Below are 18475 nucleotides of genomic sequence, written 5' to 3'. Positions count from 1 at the left end.
GTGGCACCCTTGTTTCGTTCATTCAAAATGTCATTCATTCATGGAAATGAGTATACAGGCATTTTGAATGAATTTTCATTACGATGGATAAACGTATGATGGGTAAGTATACTAGTATCGTTCCTTTTTTATAATCTTATAAATTTTCTAATTTCTTATTCTTTTATTTCATTTCAGGTACTCTTTTTATTTCATTTCAGGTACACCGCTACAAATTAATGAAAAGTTGGATACAAATACCAACACGTTGCGAATGGGAAGTCATGCAACGTAATATGAGCGGTCCAGCGGCGTTAACGAAACCATACAGCTAATTAGAGCAAGTCTTCACCCTACCTCCAAATAATGATTGGTGTAAACCAATCGATGGTTTCACCCATATATTTAGTCTACTGGTTGCTATGACAAGTATCCAGCTGTAATTAGGCTCCCTGAAAGTGTGCAAATCATTTTCAATGGAGAATCGCACAAAGGTGGATGTAGCATATACGAAAACGTGGGCCGATGTTGCATTTACCAAGGGGGGTGGCGTCACGCCGGGTCAGTGCGAAATAACAGAACCAACAACAAATGTTTCGGGATGTAATATTACCATAAAATTACTTGAAGGAGGCAAAGGTATTACGGGCATTCGAAAAACGGGCTACACTCAATACGTGGAGTATTTACAAGTAGACAGAATGGGGCTGTGGAAGAGGCAGATCACGTGATTCAGCACATGCAAAGCAAGAACAAACAAGTAGAATAAGTACCGACCCAAGCCGCAGTAATATCATGCTAAGCGGTGCTGATAATGCTGATATAAAAAAGAGACCATATTGGAACGTTTAAATAAACGTAACAAAGAACGTCAAAACCGGGCTATATGTTAAACTACAGCAACGTAATAAAGAGAATGTACAATTGGGGGGCGCCGATTATTTTGCATTTACATTCGCTGAACGGGTGCGTGCAATAGAGGAACAGTTGCAGGGAATAATTGAAGGTGCAGATGCTGCTGCTACAAAACTATCAGCTCCTATCGCCAACACTAATAACCCTGATTCGACATGCCTCTTCGCTGATATATAACCAATACCAAGCAAACAATATTCTGTTGGACGACGTGCTTCTGATACAGTTTTGCGCAGGTTCTATTTCATGAAACGCCAGTTTGGTATCATAAACGCTGTTGGTATGCTATCTTCAAAATTAATAACGTTTGACGCACTGTTTGTATAATGCTATCCAAACTACCCATTGTTGTACCAATCCACTTAAATTCTGATGCGGTAGTCACTGAAAATTTGTGTGATAAATGTCGACGTTTATCGCGCTGTTCGTTGCGTTGTGGCTTATTCAACGCAATTGGATTTGATGGATATTGATTTATGTAATTTTCAAAACCATGTTCTATAACCAATTTAAGATGTGAAAATTCCTTTGTGTTCCGACTTGTTTTTAGGCGTGTCATTTTGTTGTCTCCACCGCCGCCGCTGATGGCATTTGCACTTATATCAACATCTTCATCATTCGTGCCACGCCTTAATGCCCACGTTTGCTTCTTTTCTTCGTCCATATATGACAGTCTTTGATATTTGTTATGCTCTTCTGTTATGGATTCTGTTAATGTCATCTGTCGTACAATCTCATCTTTCCGCTCAGTAATTTGATTATAGAGTGCAGCTTCTAAGTCATCCTTATCGAGTATGCCCAATAGTAGTTCTCGTTTTGATTCTGTACTATAATCCCAAATTTTGTCATCATATGCAGGTTGGCCTTCAACGAATGTTCTACGTGCTATGAACCAAAGTTTACGTCCATGTCGATCCGAGACAAGTATCATTCCTTATGGGTACGCCTTGTTCCTCTTGTGGCAATACACAATCCACAACACCACTAACTTTATGCGATTTACATGAATTACACTGCCAATCGTCAGTTGGTATATTCATGCAATGGTGGATCGACACATTCGAGATGGTAAAACAGCAGGGCATGTTGCGCCGCATAATAGATCGCCTAATCTAGACATCTACGACGATGATCATCGTAATGAATTGGACCCTCTTGTAACATTACGTCTCGTATAGCATTGCTTGTAAAATTGATTGGTTAAAGATTGTAAATATAGTACGATCGTTAACACACGTAAATGGATAATCGCCAGCAGCACATAAAATATTATATACTTCGCGACTAAAAATTATATCGCTCTCTACATAGCTACGTAATACCTCCGGCCATGTGATGCCATTAATTAGATAGGAAACTTATATTCACCGTATCTTTTGGATCGAGTGGTCCAAAGGTGAGTTCCCTGAAGGAACAAAGTGAGTTCCCTGAAGATTTTCTTCACGTAAAAATGCCTTCACTAACATAAAATGTACGTCTGCAATTGGTGCACTTTGTTCGTCACTTGTCAATGCAGCGCAAAAATCCTCAAAACGAAATGGTGATAAGCGTATTAAATGACGAAAACGTCGTAATACTGCATATACGCTCAATGCCTTGATTATTAAGTCATGTTTCATTAATAAATCGGCAGAAGATTCCGGCAATACCAATGGCTCATATTCACGATCTGGTAGCCAAATGGGGTCTAGACTTAGTGGCCGCGCTTCGAAATTGGAGTCGAATCTACTGCGCTCGGAGGACGACATATGAGTATCTACCAGTGCTATCAGAATACAAGCACCCCGATGTGGTCGGAATTACTTTACTCAAGGACTAGTGCTGAGGTAAGTAGGTAGTAATGATAGCTAAAATCACCTTAATTTCAAAAGCAGTTAATTTAACAGGTGGAACAACGTTGACAAAACAACTACCTCAAATGCTACTACAGCCAAACCACAGGAACGTGCAGAACCTGCGCACCACATGACGGAGATTGATACGCCAAACGGATTTAAAGGTATGATGGTAAACTATATTACGTTAAGGTAATAAAATATTAGCAGCCCAATTCCCTTCTCCCCTTCCTCGTATTCTAAATAGAAATTCCTTGTGAGTTTTCTTTCACGTCTCCCTTTCCTCCTATTCTGAACAATGTTCGAAAAGGAGGAAACCAGTTATGGGAGAAGAGTAGGTATTATGACTGTGAGGGAGAGGGATATTTCCTTGCCATCATAGGAGTTTTTTCACTAGTTAAAGGGAATGCATCAAAATAGTTAAAGGAAATTGGTTCTTTTAAGAAAGAACACTTAATTGTACAAATGTGTGCTAAAATATGTATTTGCATTGTACCACAATGTTCTCACTGTTAATACAACCGCATCAACAACCACAATATTCTTTATTTTAAGTCGAAAAGTATCATAAGCAACGGAAGAGCTCTTTGTATACTTGATGTAGCCATTTAGAAATTGCGCAAGGATTTTAAGAAGGCTTAATTAAATTTTTGTATATGGCGAAGGGCGAACTCAACTCGACATGGCCGCCAGAAATGTGCCTTGCAGAATGAGAGCAGGCCTCTCCGGCGGATTTGTGTTATCCCGCCGTCTCCTTCTTATGCTCCTCAGTTGATGTTGCTGTGGCACCAATTCATTACTCATTTCACATGAAATGCAATAATGTGCGTGGTTTACACCTTATTTCTTAATTTCAAACAAATTAGCAACAATCATTAGACCTTACAAAATTTTTTTTTTTTTAAACAAAATAAGAAATGCGCAATGAGATTTCAATTGACAAAATAGCTGACTTCGAAAATTCGAAATTCCTATTCCCCAATTTTTCTTCTCCCTAGGAGAAAAGATATGTAGATGTTTTAAGACAAAATCATGATTATTGATTCACTGGTATTCTGTGGCAGATAGCGGATCTGCGGTAGGGTTCTATTGGCCTAGTTCGGGGTGAACGAGAGCGGGTTTAAGTGGGTTGTTGTCTTCGTTCGGGATGAACGAGAGCTGGGGTAAGCGGGTTGTAGGCCTCGTTCAGGGTGAACGAGAGCTGGGTTATACGGGTTGTTGGTTATAACGGTTGGGAGTTACAAGTCTCCCTCACCCTCACTGGAGGGTGGTAGTAGGACCAATTTCGTGATTGGTCGGGTGGTTTGTCCTCTTGCCGTATCAAGTTCGACGACTCGAACTCGGTTATCGGGGCCATAATGGAGGTTGGCTATCCGACCTAGTCTCCATTCGTTGGGGGGCAGATTGTCCTCTTTAATGACGACTAAGTCCCCCTGTTTGAGATTCGATTGCGGATGCTTCCACTTAACGCGCTTCTGCAGTTCGGTGAGGTACTCCGTTTTCCACCGCTTGCAGAAGGTTTGATGCAGCGCCTTAAGTTTTTCCCATCGATTGACGAGTGAAGCGCGATTCTCGCTGACGTCAATCTCGGGTGGCGCTAGTAGGTGGCCCCCGACGAGGAAGTGCCCGGGGGTGAGTGGCTCCAGGTTGGACGGGTCATTGGAAGATGGGCTTAGGGGTCGGGAGTTGAGACAGGATTCAATCCTACACAGGAGGGTGCTAAACTCCTCTAGAGTAAATTTATGATCCAATGCGATCTTTTTGAAATGGGTTTTGAAACTCTTGACTCCCGCTTCCCACAGTCCGCCCATATGAGGAGCAGCTGCTGGTATGAAATGCCATGTAAGGGTTTGGTGGGCATATTTAGAGAGGGTTTGGTTGCGCGCATCAACGAGGAATGCCTTGACCTCTGAGCGGAGAGCCCTCGACGCACCGACAAAGTTCGTTCCGTTGTTGGAATAGAGGTTTTTCGGGCATCCTCGTCTGGAGACAAACCGACTAAATGCTGCTAGAAACGCGGCGGTGCTGAGGTCGCTAGTCGCCTCTAAGTGGATCGCCTTAGTCGCAAAGCAGACGAATAGACAGACGTAACCCTTAGACATGCGGCATCCTCGTCCGCTGTAAGACTTTATGTCAAACGGTCCTGCGAAATCCACCCCGGTGTTGGTAAATGCCCTGCTAAAGGTAGTGCGTTCCGCAGGGAGGGTTCCCATGAGTTGCGTCGGGGAACGTTTGCGAAATAGCGTACAGGCCTTGCAGTTGTGTATGATGGATCGGATCATGTTTTTGACCCGAGGTATCCAATACTGCGTGCGTAGGAGCCGCAGCATTAGTTGGTTTCCGCCATGTATGGAAATGGTGTGGACAAACTGGACCAGGAGACGGGTGTGTCGGCAGGCGTAAGGGAGGATTATCGGGTGACGCTCGTCGACGGGAACGTCCCTGGATGCGTTGAGGCGACCCCCCCACCCGAAGGACATTATCTTCGTCGATAAAGGGGTTTAAAGAGAGAATCTCGCTTTTGGTCGCGATGGGTTTCCTAGTTCTCAGAGAGCTTATTTCTTCGGCATAGTGGTTGGTTTGGGATATCCTTATGAGGCGGCTAGTCGTAGCCTTGATTTCGTCGGGCGAGATCTGGTGAGACTCTGCCTTAAAGGACATTTTAGTTTTTGGACGTGTTCTATTCGAGAATCGTATAATGTAGGAGATAACCCGCAACGCTATTGATAGATCGGAAAACCGATCAAGAATATCCATCTGTCAATATCTGTCCATAGGTGCATGTTAAATGTGCCTAAGTTCAGGTTCTCCATCACATTTTCCAAAGTTTCAGCCAGCAAGACGGCACCGCATAACTCCAATCTTGGTAGTGAAATTGTTTTTACTGGTGCCACCCTCGTTTTCGCCATGAGTAGACTAACGTATGCCCTATCGTTGATCTTAGCTCGCACGTAAACCGTAGCCCCGTAGGCTTTTTCGGACGCGTCACAGAAGCCGTGAATTTCTATATCGTTGGTTGGGGTGAAGTGCACCCACCGAGGTATACGAATCCGGTTAATGGCGGGGTACTCCTGCATAAAGGTTTGTCACCGATCTAAAGTGATTGTGGATACCGGTTCATCCCAATCCGTCCCCTCCAGCCAAATGTTCTGCATTAATATCTTAGCTACGATGATAACTGGAGCAAGCCAGCCTAACGGGTCGAAGAGTTTGGCGATGGCCGATAGGATCGCCCTTTTTGTTAAGATGTCTTGGTTTTCGATTGGTTTCGCTGTGAAATAGAAATAGTCGGAATGCGCGTTCCAACGGATGCCTAGGGTTTTTACCATGCTCGCGTCCTCGAATTCCAGAAAGTCTTCCGTAAGCCTGTGAGGTTTGGGTATGCCCTGTAGTATCCTACTGCAGTTAGATGTCCACTTTCGCAGAGGGAATCCTGCTGACTTTAATGCAGCTGTGATTTCATCGCGGGCCGCGATTGCTGCTTCGATGCTATGTCCCCCTGCAAGGACGTCATCGACGTACATACTGTTTCGCAAGATATGCGCTGCGGTTGGCAGAGACGCCTCGACGTCATCAGCAAGTTCATGTAGGGTTCTGATCGCTAGATAGGGGGCACAGTTTACCCCAAAAGTTACCGTGTTGAGCTCAAACACGCTGACAGGGTCCTCTGCTTGGAGTCGAAAAACTATTCTTTGGTATTGGGTTTGATTTTCCTTTACCCAAATTTGCCTTTACATCTTCTCAATGTCGCTATTGAAGACGTACTTGTAGAATCTCCATCGGAGGAGCAGTATTGTTAAGTCGGATTGCAGTACTGGGCCGGTGTGTAGAACATCGTTCAGGCTTATGCCATTGGATGTCGGGCACGACGCGTTGAATACGACCCTTACTTTAGTCGTTGTGCTTTCTTCTTTGATCACCGCATGATGCGGTAAGAAATAGCAATCAGTTGATTGTGGTGGTACTACGGTGTGCACCTTAGTCATGTGCCCTAACGTGACATATTCTGTCAGTACCCTATTGTATTCCATCTGTAGGGCCGGGGTCTTGGCTAGGCGCGTCTCGTTCCGATAGAACTGAGAGCAGACGCTCTTGAGAGATGGGCCCAAACAGACGGTTTTTGGGAAGCTTTGTTTGAATGGAAGGGCGACAGTATATCTTCCATCTGAATTCCTTTCCGTTGTGTTTTTATATAGTGCCTCGCAATAGGCATTATCTTCGGTCAGTGCCTTTTTTGTAGGTACGTTTTCAAGTTCCCAGAAAGCGGCTAGCTGCTTGTCTAGGCTAATTTCATTGAAAAAGGATACTCGTGTATTGGTTGGGTGAGGTGCATCTGCACGACCGGTTAAAATCCAACCGAAGACGGTTTCTTGGACGAGAAGCGTATTTAGGACGTTCTTCCGTATACCGTTTAGTATGATCTGGGGATAAATATCGCCTCCAAGTATGAGGTCGACTGGTTCATTAATGAAGAACCTCTTATCCGCCAGAATCAGATCAGGGAATGCTTGCCGAGTCGTTGCGCTCACTTGGCAAGTCGGAAGGTCCCCTGTTAATTGAGGCAGGACTAGGGCCACTGTATGGATGCTTACTAAGGGGTCTGTAAGCGAACCTAAGTTAATTGAGCATGATTCCTTTACCTGTGCAGATGGTGTATTATTTATTCCTGACACCTGCACATGCAAACGTTTGGACGGAAAGTTTATTCGCTTCTTTAGTCTTTCAGTTATGAAAGAGCATTCGGACCCAGAGTCTATCAGCGCTCTGGCGGAAAATTTCACCACGTTGTACATTATATGAACCCGCGCTGTTCCTAATAACACCCCTTTAGTGGTGTTAGCATGACACGAAGAGACGTTATTAGTATTATCTTGTCTTTTTTCAGACTCCATCCTTGCCCAGCCTGCTGTGAGGTTGAAGGTGAATTGTCGGTGGCGTTTTGAATCCACCTTTGAGGAGTTGTCTTTGGTTGTGCTGTCGGAAGATGGAGCAAGGTGTTGTGCCTTGCGTGGCACGTGCTGCAATTGAATTGGCTAGTGCATCGTGTCACGGTGTGTCCACCCGACAGACAATTCAGACAATAACTATTGTTTTTGATAAATTCGATTTTGCCTGACGTGGACAACCTACGGAATTTTTGGCAATTTCGTAATTTGTGCTCCGTACTGTTGCACATCTTACATGCCGACTTTGGTACGCTTGCTTGGTAAACCCCAAGTTCCGTAGAATTTTCCCTAGAATTCGAACTCTGACTTTTGGGTGTTTTTGTTGTTTTATTACCCCTCAGATCGGAAACCGTCTCCAATGTCTGGAAGCGATTGGACAGGAATTTGTCCATATCCTCCCATTTCGGGATATCTGTCTTCCGTTCTACGGTCTGTTCCCAAAGAGGCAATGTAGATTCAGGGAGTTTTGTGGAGCATAAGTAAGTTATGATTGCGTCCCAATTTGTGATGTCAATATTATGACATTGTAGCGCAGAAATGCAATTGTTGATCTCACGTTGCAATTTTTTAATTGATGTTCCACACTCCTGCTCGACTGCCGTCAGATTAAATAAAAGTTTTAATTGTGTGTTGACGAGGATACGTTTATTTTCGTACCTGTCGCTTAGATTCTTCCAGGCGGTTGCAAAACCCTCGTTTGTTAATGAGCACCTGCCCACTATTTCTTTTGCCTCCCCTTGCGTTTTTTGCTTCAAATAGTATAATTTCTCGACATCTTTCAGATCGGTATTGTGGATGTATATCGCCGTGAACATATCTCGAAAAGCTGGCCAGGAGAGGTAGTCGCCTTTAAATACATGGTGTCACAAGGCGGCAGCCGCATTTTATGTCCACGGCGCGAGGAGTCTTCCTCATTTGCTTCATCTTTCGCCGGCTGTGGGGTGATAGCTTCGGCTTCAGCCGCCACAGCAGACATGCATTGCAGGTAGCATGCAAAGCAACTTTTATTTTTCTTTCTTAATGAGCTGAGCTCGTCTTTGGAGAGTTCAGAATTGCCGAGAAGACTTTCATATGTGGACTTGGTCTTCTTCCATAGTGCCCTTAGCTCCTCTTGCAGTAGTGCAAGGGTGTGCTTGTTCCGGGATTCGGCCGGGGTGGAGTTGAACTCTTGTTCAAACTCCACTATGGAATCAGCCAATCTAATATAAGTCTCCATTGATTTTATTAATTTGAATATTTTGTCTCTTTGAAGGTGTCGAGCTCGGAGGTAAACGACTTAGTGGGTTTGGTGTAAATGCAACCACAACAAAAAATTATAAGAGTGTTTTCGTTTTTGCTGTGATTGCGCTATATAAGTAAAAGCTTTAGGAACACACGAATTCTGATTGAATGTGTTAACACAGATAGCAATCTTATGTGAATAGTGCTAAGCAAAAATTTAATCAAATGTAAATTATGCCGTGTATGTAATGTGGCCGGTGATATGAACCACTTATAGAAATCCTCACGAGGATTGTGCAAGCCACAGATAGAAATCCTGACGAGGATTTAATGTGTATGCAGTGATATGGAAATAAACACAAATAGAAATCCTGACGAGGATTTAGTGTGTATAAAATGATATAAATGTAGTGATATGCAGCACAGATAGAAATCCTGACGAGGATTTAATGTGTATGCAGTGATATGGAAATAAACACAGATAGAAATCCTGACGAGGATTTAGTGTGTATAAAGTGATATAAATGTCGTGATATGCAGCACAGATAGAAATCCTGACGAGGATTTAATGTGTATGCAGTGATATGGAAATAAACACAGATAGAAATCCTGACGAGGATTTAGTGTGTATAAAGTGATATAAATGTAGTGATATGCAGCACAGATAGAAATCCTGAAAGGTTCTAGTCGGTGCGAAGTGATATTAAGCACGGATAGAAGTCCTGAAAGGATTTAATGTGTCTACAGTGATATGCAATGCAGAGAAGAGAATCGTCTGCAAATATTTAATGTGTCTTAACAGGTGTGTTGGACACAGATAGAAATATTTTGAAAACTTAGCGTGTTTAAAAAAAATTAAAAACGCAGATGGTAATCCCAATGTGGATATAGTGTAAAATGTGAACCACAGATAAAAAAATCCCAATGAGGATTTAATGTGAAACACAGATAGAAAATCCCAATGAGGATTTAATGTGAAACACAGATAGAAATCCTGACGAGGATTAAATGTGTATACAAAGTGAAAGTGAACGCCAAGTATTCCCGAGTAGCCAACCAGGGATCTTTCCCAATATAAAAAATAAATTTGTTTATCCAACTTACTGTGGAAAATTACGATTTAAAGTATTTATTAAGAAAAAAAAGTGATAAAGATACAGCTATATAATATAAAACTCAGTATAAGTTGTGTGATCAAGCCACTAGCCACCCAACGTAGTGATACTTTTTTGGCTTTTGGTAATATTTCAGCTCGCAAACTGATTACTAAAGTGAATTCCGTGATAGACAAGCTACGGCTATCAACCAAGTGTAATTATGGTTCCTGACTAGGAAGTTTGTCAATGTATGTGACGATGAGGGGGTACAACACAGTGCAGTGATGAGTGTGAAAAAAAACTAAAAAAAAATTCACTGACTGTCTGCCTTGAGCGGTGTCGAGTAACCCTTACCACTGGTGGGGGGAATTACCCGATCGTCAAAAGGCGATTGGTGTGTTTATAACCACGAATTCTAACAATTTCACTTGCTTTGCCTTTTTTGTCTAACACGGAATGCACTTTCCGTGCGTAAATCACGGAAATAAAAAAATGTTTTGTGCAACCAAGCAACCACGTACCTTGTGTTTTTAGTTGATCGATGGGCAGCGATGTGTTGATGTGATGGACTGTAGAGTGATGACAAACTGTGATGATGATGGACTTTGACTGATGAGTATGATGATGATAAGATTGTATGTGATGTCGTGACGATGATATTAGTGGACTGTATGAGTGATAATGGACTGTATGATGATGTGATCTCGACGTCAATAGACTGTGTGTGATGATTTTATGGCAGTATGTGTGTTGTGTGATAGCGAGTTGCCAAAATGTTGTGCTAGTTGGTTTTGTTTCGCTGATTACTTTTTCCAAATTAACACTTTTATAAATTTGCTAATATTTTTCAATTATTCTGCTGCGCTGATTCTGTGTTGTCTTCAAATTTTTGATTTTCTCGGCGCGTAAGGACCAATGTTTTGCGGGGCAGTGTGGACCCGGGGAAGTCGGGCGTGTGTGTCGCAAATAAAAAGAAAGCAAAGAAAAGAATTAGGGCGAGTAACAACAAATGTATTCACGTTATAAACAATATAAATTCTCAGCTTTATTTATCATCAAAAAGGGAATTGCTTCACAAACTAATTCGAATTCAAAGTTCTTAAATTGTTAATTACACATTCGTGCACGGCAAATGTTAGTAATATGACGACCGCAAATTGTTGGATAGATTACAATTCAAAAATAGAAATATTGGTGGCTGATTGCCAGACAATTGCCAAGTGCAAATTCTAATGTTAAAAAATCGCAATTATTAAGAAGAATCACAATAGCAAGGTGCGATTATAGCGTAATTATATGCACAACCTATGAAAAGATACGTAATATGATAACTCACCTGTGAGATAGCTGCTGGCTCGTTGACGTTCCAAAATAGAAAAGGCAGACCAAGACCGCGAACAAGTCCGCGGCACCCGCCGATAGCTAACTTTCGTTGAGTTTTTCCCCTTCAAAGTTAGCTTTCGGCTGGTGTTAGCCGTTACCGGTAATAATAATAAAAACTAATGTGCGTGTTAGGGTGGTCCGAAATATTTAGGCTGGTGGCCTAAACATCTAGAGTCACCCCTGGTTCACCTTTATTGCGATACCTCGAAAAGGCGTCCACCTATAGAACTAAGGCCCACTCCGTTTTAAAATACTCATTAACTCCTTTCGTTTGATACCCATATTGCACAAACGAATTCTAGAGTCACCCCTGGCCCACCTTTATGGCGATATCTCGAAACGGTGTCCACCTATGGAACTAAGGATTACTCCATTTTAAAATACTCATTAAAACCTTTCCTTTGATACCCATATTGTACAAACAAATTCTAGGGTCACCCCTGGTCCACCTTTATGGCGATATCTCGAAACGGCGTCCACCTATGGAACTAATGATTACTCCTTTTTAGAATACTCATTAACATCTTTCATTTGATACCCATATCGTACAAACGCATTCTAGAGTCACCCCTGGTTCACCTTTATGGCGATATCTCGAAAAGGCGACCACCTATACAACAACCACCACTCCCTTTTAAAACCCTCATTAATACCTTTAATTTGATACCCATATCGTGAAAACACATTCTAGAGTCACCCCTGGTCCACCTTTATGGCGATACGGCATCCACTTATAGAACTAAGGCCCACTCCCTTCTAAAATACTCATTAACACCATTCGTTTGATGCCCATATTGTACATACAAATTCTAGGGTCACCCCTGGTCCACCTTTGTGGCTATATCCCTAAATGGCGTCCGCCTATAGAACTATGGCACACTCCCTCATAAAATACTTTTTAATGCCTTTCATTTGATACACTTGTCATATAAACACATTCCAGGGTTTCCCTCGGTTCATTTTCCTACATGGTTATTTTCCCTTATGTTGTCACCATAGCTCTCAACTGAGTATGTAATGTTCGGTTACACCCGAACTTAACCTTCCTTACTTGTTGTAGCTACAAAGCTTCGCCATCGTACACAATCTTTGGTTCAACATTTTAAACTTTAGGAATACGCTATCACTTTATCTCTCCCTTCTCTTCCACTTTCTCTACCACTTTTTCACATACTTTTCGCTCACTTTATCTCTTTCTGCTTTTTGCGCACTCCAAGGCGAGTCCATACCAGCTTATGGCAAAGCGAAATCAACCTATGTAATTCGTTGTGCAGACTAATGTCAAGTCAAAAGAAAATTTACAATGCATGTCATATAAGTTTTTCTACGTTCCTTGCTCTCCTCTTTCTATATTCTCCCATCTATTACTTTCTCTCTTCCTCTCTTTCCATCTTCCATCGGTCCCTAGACTTTTCTAACAAATCGCACCAAAAATAAAGTTTTTTGAATTTGACGAATTTGACGATTTTCGTGATTAAAAGAAAGGCGAATTCAGTACCAGGTATTGTTATCCCTTCAGCTGATTGCTTCTTCTTGATAGTTTCCCATCAGCTGATTGCTTCTCCTTGCAATTGGGTTGACTTCGCTTTGCCACCACCTCGTATGAATTCACCTTGGTTAAATGTTATCGGTTCCTTTGTTATAGACTATGGGAGCCTTATCGCTTGTTGGTGGTGGCGAATTTCTGGATCATTACATCAAACTCTACTTGTACAAGGCTTATTTTCATGCAAGGCGAATCCATACCAGGTGGTGGCAAAGCGAATTCGATTAATTCGCCGTGCAGAAGAATGTCAAGTCAAAAGAAAATTTTTATTGATTACAATTAACTGACATATTTTATACCACGCGTTGTATGGAAAATAATCTAGAAGAAGCAATCAGCAGTTGGGATAACAACAACTGGTACTGAATTCGCCTTGGTTTCATGTAACTTATTATTACACTTTACATATTTAACACTGAATACTTTCATATTTCATTTACCACAAAAGCTTTTGGAAATAGTTTCAATAATTTCGTAAACCTGTCGAGTTTATAGAATTTTTCCAATCATTACAAATTCAAGTCGAAAAGATTAAAATTCATTAATTTTACAAAAATTAGCTGTATTTGCAAAAACACTGGAATTTCTATTAACTCTATAGTTATTATTTAAATATTACTAAGCCAAATCTAAATTAGTGCGTCCCAACGCAAAGAATAATTTTTTTAACCATTAAAAAATTTAACGATAGTCATTAATGGAGATAATGAAACCGTCATTAACTTCACGCTCCACCACGAAAACCATCAAAGGCGTTTCCAAAACTGCAATCCACAAGACGAAAATTGGCAAATGTCAACGTCCCAGTGGAACAATACATCGTAATCCATATTTGAATTTTTTGAGCGATTTTCGTCAACGTAATACAGGACCCTCCGCTGTGGAAACAATTAAACGTGGCGCTAAAGAGTGGATGAGTATGGCAAAAGAGGATAAATTGAAATACATTGAAAAGGTTAGTAGACTTTATTTCAATTTAAAATGACGTACATTTGTAAGTATTTACAGTAAGCATTTTATGCACCTAAAAAGCGTAAGTCAGCACACTCCCCTAAGTCTTTGGGGACAAATTTTGCAGTTACAACAACAACATAAAATGTATAATGTAATATCGCAGTATTTGACTAAGCTCCTGTATTCAGTTATTTCTGCAACTGAATGTTCGGCTTTCTTTTTTTCTCTGACAGTCATTATGGAATACCTGAAAAACGCCAGTAGCCGAGCCACAGCGGCTCATCGCCAACGTCGTGTTCTTGTATATAACAACTCTTGGATCGAAAAAAATGTATATATATATGTATATGTGTATATATGGACTGTGTTGTGCAAAGGTTTATGACCGTTTTCCCCAGCGGGTTAGGGGGCCTGTCGTAAGAGGCGACTAAAATACTAAATTGAGGGGTTGTGTAGCGCAACCCTTTCAAGGTGTTGCCAGCGCAAAATATAGCTTATCCAACCCAATTGTCAACCTCACCTACCCGTGGCGAATCATGTTACTTTAACAGCGCGGCTCTGGAGACTCCAAGTTCCTCATGGATCTAGGGGGGCGGTATGGCCTGGAAGGTTTAATGTGGTCATACTAAATCGTTCCCGAGATGGAGGTGCCTTAGTGGTGCTTGATACTGGAAAGTACCGGATCTGCATCCGGCAAAGGACCATCAACATCGATAACACTCCCCAAGGGCTACGGGGAGTATCCTTATCGCTTCAACAACAACAACCGTCTAATTTTTGATCAGGCTCTAGCTAGCAGTTTGTAGTGGAAGTGACTGAAAAGCGGACTAGCTATCTTAAAATATGGATACATATTTTTCAAGGTATTGGGCAATCCGTATTGGAAAGGAAAGGAAAAGAATGTAGGTCGAAGAAAGTATTGGTAATAAACTGAGACTGAAGCCAGAACCATGCCTGTAACCGAAACTGGGCCGATCCGAGCCATAACGAATTCGGAACCGAATTTAAATCTAGAAACGAAAGCAGAAGCTAAAACGGATAACTGAAACCAGAACCAAATCTGAAACCTAGACCGATACCGGGATCGAAACACGAACACATAACAGAGCGAAACCATAACCAAACCCAGATCGGATGTGGAACCAAAACCCAAGCCAAGCCCCGTCAGAAACGAGAACTGAAACAATGACCGAACTCGAGTCAAACCCAAGATTGATATTGAAACAAAATAGGTAAATCAGAAATATAAGGGAGAAAATAAGTCATTAGCGAAACCCGAGCAGAAACGGAAACCATAGCGAAAACTGAAATCATAATCAAAGTTGAAACCAAAATTGATACTGACAAAATCGATTTCTGAGTCAAACATGAAATTTAAATCTGAATCGAAAGTGACCTTGGCCAAACTTAAATTGTATTTATTATTATCATTATTATAAGGCCTCGGTGTTGTTGACGTTGTTGTTGTAGCTATAAGGACACTGCCCGAAGGCTTTGGGGAGTGTTATCGAGATGATGGTCCCATGCCTAATGCAGATCCGGTACCAAGCCCGACCATCTCGGGAACGATTTTTTATGACCACATGCGACATTCTAGGCCATACCGCCCTACCACCCCCTACATCCATGAGGAGTTCGGGGTCGCCAGAGCCTCGGCTGTAAATGAAACAGGATTCGCCACAGATAGGTGAGGTTGACAATTGGGTTTTTGGAGAAGCTATATATTGCGTTGGCAACCTGTCTATTTGGTATATTAGTCGCCTCTTACGACAGGCATACCTACCGCGGGTATATTCTAACCCCCTAACCCGCCTCGATGCACTGCTATCTTTATTTTGATCCATCGTTCTTGACCTTTCAGTCAGTCTATTGCTGTGTGTGGAGGCTTTTGATGTATTTGAGTACCTCCTCAGATTTTTTAATCCATATCATGAAGGGATTAAGAGTCACGCTACTAGATGGGAGAGTCTGCCTTGCCTTATCGCTTGTTGGTGGTGGCGAATTTCTGGATCATTACATCAAACTCTACTTGTACAAGGCTTATTTTCATGCAAGTCGAATCCATACCAGGTGGTGGCAAAGCGAATTCGACTAATTCGTCGTGCAGAAGAATGTCAAGTCAAAAGAAAATTTTTATTGATTTCGATTAACTGACATATTTTAGTACCCCGCGTTGTATGGAAAATAATCTAGAAGAAGCAATCAGCAGTTGGGATAACAACAACTGGTACTGAATTCGCCTTGGTTTCATGTAACTTATTATTACACTTTACATATTTAACACTGAATACTTTCATATTTCATTTACCACAAAACCTTTTGGAAATAGTTTCAATAATTTCGTAAACCTGTCGGGTTTATAGAATTTTTCCAATCATTACAAATTTAAGTCGAAAAGATTAAAATTCATTCATTTTACAAAAATGCTGTATTTGCAAAAACACTGGAATTTCTATTAACTCTATAGTTATTATTTAAATATTACTAAGCCAAATCTAAATTAGTGCGTCCCAACGCAAAGAATAATTTTTTTAACCATTAAAAAATTTAACGATAGTCATTAATGGAGATAATGAAACCGTCATTAACTTCACGCTCCACCACGAAAACCAATAAAAGCGCTTCCAAAACTGCAATCCGCAAGACGAAAATTGGCAAATTCCAACATCCCAGTGGAACAATACATCGTAATCCATATTTGAATTTTGTGAGCGATTTTCGTCAACGTAATACAGGACTCTCCGCTGTGGAAACAATTAAACGTGGCGCTAAAGAGTGGATGAGTATGGCAAAAGGACCATCAACATCGATAACACTCCCCAAGGCCTTCGGGCAGTGTCCTTATAGCTACAACAACAACATCAACAACACCGAGGGCTTATAATAATGATAATAATAAATACAATTTAAGTTTGGCCAAGGTCACTTTCGATTTCATGTTTGACTGAGAATTCGATCTTGTCAGTATCAATTTTGGTTTCAACTTTGATTATGATTTCAGTTTTCGCTATGGTTTCCGTTTCTGCTCGGGTTTCGCTAATGACTTATTTTCTCCCTTATATTTCTAATTTACCTATTTTGTTTCAATATCAGTCTTGGGTTTGACTCGAGTTCGTTCACTGTTTCAGTTCTCGTTTCTGACGGGGCTTGGCTTGGGTTTTGGTTCCACATCCGATCTGGGTTTGGTTATGGTTTCGCTCTGTTATGTGTTCGTGTTTCGATCCCGGTATCGGTCTAGGTTTCAGATTTGGTTCTGGTTTCAGTTATCCGTTTTAGCTTCTGCTTTCGTTTCTAGATTTAAATTCGGTTCCGAATTCGTTATGGCTCGGATCGGCCCAGTTTCGGTTACAGGCATGGTTCTGGCTTCAGTCTCAGTTTATTACCAATACTTTCTTCGACCTACATTCTTTTCCTTTCCTTTCCAATACGGATTGCCCAATACCTTGAAAAATATGTATCCATATTTTAAGATAGCTAGTCCGCTTTTCAGTCACTTCCGCTACAAACTGCTAGCTAGACCCTGATCAAAAATTAGACGGTTGTTGTTGTTGAAGCGATAAGGATACTCCCCGAAGCCCTTGGGGAGTGTTATCGATGTTGATGGTCCTTTGCCGGATGCAGATCCGGTACTTTCCAGTATCAAGCACCACTAAGGCACCAGCCCGACCATCTCGGGAACGATTTAGTATGACCACATTAAACCTTCCAGGCCATACCGCCCCCCTAGATCCATGAGGAACTTGGGGTCTCCAGAGCCGCGCTGTTAAAGTAACATGATTCGCCACGGGTAGGTGAGGTTGACAATTGGGTTGGATAAGCTATATTTTGCGCTGGCAACACCTTGAAAGGGTTGCGCTACACAACCCCTCAATTTAGTATTTTAGTCGCCTCTTACGACAGGCCCCCTAACCCGCTGGGGAAAACGGTCATAAACCTTTGCACAACACAGTCCATATATACACATATACATATATATATATATATATAAATTTTTTTCGATCCAAGAGTTGTTATATACAAGAACACGAGATTGGCGATGAGCCGCTGTGGCTCGGCTACTGGCGTTTTTCAGGTATTCCATAATGACTGGCAGAGAAAAAAATAAAGCCGAACATTCAGTTGCAGAAATAACTGAATACAGGAGCTTAGTCAAATACTGCGATATTACATTATACATTTTATGTTGTTGTTGTAACTGCAAAATTTGTCCCCAAAGACTTAGGGGAGTGTGCTGACTTCCGCTTTTTAGGTGCATAAAATGCTTACTGTAAATACTTACAAATGTACGTCATTTTAAATTCAAATAAAGTCTACTAACCTTTTCAATGTATTGCAATTTATCCTCTTTTGCCATACTCATCCACTCTTTAGCGCCACGTTTAATTGTTTCCACAGCGGAGAGTCCTGTATTACGTTGACGAAAATCGCTCACAAAATTCAAATATGGATTACGATGTATTGTTCCACTGGGATGTTGGCATTTGCCAATTTTCGTCTTGTGGATTGCAGTTTTGGAAACATTATACATTTTATGTTGTTGTTGTAACTGCAAAATTTGTCCCCAAAGACTTAGGGGAGTGTGCTGACTTACGCTTTTTA

General features: G+C 41.4%; 1 pseudogene; it reads right to left on the bottom strand.

The window, feature by feature from the left end:
- Nucleotides 1-1133: 1133 nt before the first annotated feature.
- LOC137236264 (nucleosome-remodeling factor subunit NURF301-like) lies at nt 1134-2642 on the bottom strand (annotated as a pseudogene).
- Between the last annotated feature and the right edge of the window lie 15833 nt (nt 2643-18475).

This window comes from Eurosta solidaginis, unplaced genomic scaffold (assembly GCF_040869045.1).
Source record: "Eurosta solidaginis isolate ZX-2024a unplaced genomic scaffold, ASM4086904v1 ctg00001580.1, whole genome shotgun sequence".
NCBI classification, from domain to species: Eukaryota; Metazoa; Arthropoda; class Insecta; order Diptera; family Tephritidae; genus Eurosta; species Eurosta solidaginis.
Note: the sequence above shows the minus strand (reverse complement) of the source record. Positions and strands in the feature narration are given on the sequence as shown.